The sequence below is a fragment of the Hordeum vulgare genome, chromosome 2H (assembly GCF_904849725.1).
Source record: "Hordeum vulgare subsp. vulgare chromosome 2H, MorexV3_pseudomolecules_assembly, whole genome shotgun sequence".
NCBI lineage: Eukaryota > Viridiplantae > Streptophyta > Magnoliopsida > Poales > Poaceae > Hordeum > Hordeum vulgare.
This window is the reverse complement of record NC_058519.1, coordinates 444,445,919-444,449,800: the sequence shown is the minus strand read 5'-3', so window position 1 is coordinate 444,449,800 and position 3,882 is coordinate 444,445,919. Positions and strand designations below refer to the sequence as shown.

At 45.8% G+C, this 3,882-nt stretch overlaps 1 pseudogene; it reads left to right on the top strand.

The window, feature by feature from the left end:
* Positions 1–2,933: 2,933 nt before the first annotated feature.
* On the top strand, positions 2,934–3,346 carry LOC123428043 (annotated as a pseudogene).
* The last annotated feature ends 536 nt before the right edge of the window (positions 3,347–3,882 follow it).

Genomic DNA, 3,882 nt, shown 5'->3' with positions numbered 1-3,882 from the left:
CAAAGAGAGATGTGAGAGATGCCATTTATGAAGGAGAGTTATGGTGGAGGGGGACATTAATGAGGAGAGAAGAGAGGTAGGAGGAAGAGAGAAGAACAACAACAATGGTGTGGAGAGTGTGGAGAGGGGAAAGGAGGGGGAGAGAGGTCAAAGTGGGGGAGAGGAGGGGGAGGGGGTAAAAAGGTGGCAGCAGCCGCAACTAGCACTAGCGCTACATACCAGAGAGCGCTGCCACCATGCTATTAGTAGTAACGTGTGTCACGTGCGAGCGCTACGACTAAGTGGGGCCAACTAGCAGCAGCGGTGCTACAAAACAAAGTGTTACCGCTAAGCACTTAGCAGTAGCGCTGGATTTTGGGCAACGCTCCTACTACAGCTACCGTTGGTGGCTTCGTCTGATCCAACATAGTAGTAGCATGTTTTTAATAAGCAGCGCTACTGCTAAGGTGTTAGGAGTAGCTCTTAAATGGATCAGCGCTACTGCTAATTAGCAGCAGCGTTTTCTTTTTTCCAGCGCTACTACTAAGGTCCTGCCTATAAGGTTTTTCCTAGTAGTGCATATTGATCTTTGTATATATTTGTTTGTTCCCTTTTATTTTAACACAGAGGCAATTAATTTCATAACTAATTCATTTGGACTCCAAATTTAATAATTAAAGTTCCTACAGATTCCTAAAATCATTTCCTACCCAAGTATGTGCATTGCACAATTTTCCAGAGAAACTTTCTGTGGTGTTAATATTGAAATTAAAATTTGAGTATTTCAAATCCCACGTTGCAAAAGTACTAGAGATCTCAAATCAACTCCAAATGGAGTGATTCCAATTTCTAGAGACTTCAAGTATCATGCTCTATTTTTACAGCATTAGTCAACATTTTTGTCTGCCATATTTTTGTGGCATCAAATAAATTGCCCCTTTTTGCCATTTATTCCATATTATAAAATCGATAGGAAAATCATACCAACTCCAAATCCAGTGAAACCACTTCCTCAATATTTCTAATGTCATGCCCTATTAAATGAGTGCCTCCACTCATTTTTAGAAAAATATTTTCTGTAGACTTCTTGTGGGGCCTCTAATGCCTCCATTTCCACCATTAAAAATTCCTTGGTGATCCAAATCCCTAAGATCAACTTTAGCCATTTTTCTTATGACCAGAGATGTCCAAGAGTAAGAAAACTCCTACTTATAGAGCACTTTGTGTTTCTACTTGTTGTTTGGCTTATACTTGTTGTTTCCGATGATAGTTGGAAAAATAAACGGAGTACTCGGAGTTGAACTAGAAGACCTCGAAGACATATTTGAGCAAAGCAAGAAGCCCTTTGACCATCCTTAAGAAACCTTTACTTGCATGTCATATGATGCCTTACTTATGCAGATATTCCTGTTGGATCATAGACGCCCCTTGTTGGGTTGTTCCCGAGGAACACGTCTTTGAAACCTGCATTTGGGCATGATCCTACCACCTGTGAGGGTTGTTCATGTGGGATGTAGTTAGCTGCGAGTAGTTCCTCAAGAAAGGATGGGAATATGCCCGGTGACAATGAAGGGTGTGTTATAAAGACTTCTCAAAAACCCAGTCGGGTGCCACTAATGCCCGAAGGTGATGTTGTTGAGATGGATGACCACCTGAGAAAGAAGTGGTGTACCAAGAACGGTTTGTGTGCGTGGTTTCGGAAATGGGTTTAGATTTGAGATTTGTCGACCGTCCCAACCTTACATGTGCGACCACGATACCCCTTATGAGATGGACCTTTGTTGATTACCTTGGTCGATACTAGCCCAGAGCCTAGATTACTAGTGGCGGGAGTGACGTGGTCACTCTCATGACGGGGTCATGCTGGATATGGCGACCATGTTGTTTTAACAGGTTCCGGGCACACCGTGGCGTGGCCTCATGGCACTACAAGAAATATGCTCATACATGACATTTTTTAAGATGTCGTTGATGAATTCGTCACAAATCTATGATGATTTCATGCGAGATCGTCGTAAACCATTTGAGGGGATCAAATCTACATATAAATTACGACGATGTGAGTCAAAAACGTCGTAACCGCATAAGATGAGATCGTCATAACTTCTACGATGATTATAAAAATGTCGTAACATGTTTAACTATGTTGACATATCACTTGTGGGTCCATTCTATCCCACCTCATCCATATATTGAACTGTGTTTTATACCACTTTTCTGTTGGGCTATTTTTTCATCTTACTTTTATATTGGGCTGGTATTTTATCCTCCATGCTTGTTAATGGGCTGGTTTGTGGTCTGTCATAATATTTTATATTATACATAATATATGGTCAAATATTTTTTTAAATGAGTTGCTACATTTTTACAACAAATATTTGGTAGGTTCTTTACAAGAAACCTATTATCTGGCACTTCGAAAATAGAAAATGGTTTTTTTGTGCAAACAAAATGTAAAATTTCATTGACAATGTTGTTTTTAATACCAACGTACACACATGTGGACAATATTGGGTCATTATAACAAACTATAAGAAAAACAAACGAAAACCAAAAAAATTATATAAGCTTAATTCTGATTGGTGGAACATGCTATAGCATGGATCGATGACGTGTCAAACATCCATCCATCCGTCCATCCAACCCACCGGCCCACCAAACCCTGGGCTTCGCTCCTCACATACGAGCACCACCTCCTTTGCTCTGTCTTCCTCCTCCCCCCAAATCCCAAATCCACCCAACCAGCCGGCGGCGGCCACCTCTCCCCTACCCCCAACGATTACCTACCGGCCTCTGACCTCCGACCTCTACCCCACTGCAGGCACACCCAACCCTCTCTTCTCCCCAGCCGTCGAGTCCAACCTACACAGCTCTCACCCGGACCCGAAACTCTAGCTCGTGCACATGGCGACGAGGCCCGCCCGCCGCCGCCGCCGACTAGGAGGAGTAGCGAGATGCCCGGCCTGCCGTGCGACGGGGATGGGGTGTGCATGGTGTGCCACGCGGCGGCGATGCCGGAGGTCGAGCTGCTGCGGTGCGTGACCTGCACGACGCCGTGGCACTCCCCGTGCCTCTCGAAGCCCCCCGCGCTTACCGACGCGGCCGGTGGGCCTACCCCGACTGCGGCCTCCTCACCGCCATCCGCGAGATCGAGGCCGACGCCACCCTCTCCGAGCAGGACAAGGCATGGCGCCGCCAGGAACTGGTCGGCGGGAAGAGCGTCGTCGCCGGTGGTGGCGACGACGCCGATGATGAGGAACAGGACGAAGACGACGAGGACAACGCACCCGAGATCATCGGCAAGAACTTCAGCTGCGTCTTCTACATGAAGCTCCCCGAGCACCCCGTCACCGTGAGCACTCCTTAATCCCCTCATCCCATCCCCTCCCCCGTTCTCCGCCGTCAAGTTTCATCAAATTAATAAATTCCCATGACTAAATCCATCATCGCTCTGCTGCTGCTAGTAGTACAGTTGTACTACCAGCTCGCAATTATTTACTATGTCTGGAGCCCGAATCTCCCGTCGCTCGCCGTATTATCACCGGCTTGTCCATGCGTGCTTGATTTAATAATGGCTGAATCCTGCATCATTAGATGCGTCCTAGGTCACCGCTTCCATTTCTCCCAGCATAATCATCGCTCATCATGCTCTAACATTGATTGGTTCCAGTTCGTTCAGACGCGCTTCAAAGACGCCCAGTTACCTCCTGTGTTTTTCGCTATTGTTTGTAGGTGTTATGTAATTTCTACATCACTATTTTGATGGTATGCATGTTCTGTGCTTTTCTGTAGTTAGATAGGAGCAAAGGATCACAGCCTCGCGTGCTGCGAGCGAATCCCCTGATAATGAGACGCACACACCAGTAATGATAATGATCTGCAATAGCAAGGATGGCCTTTTTA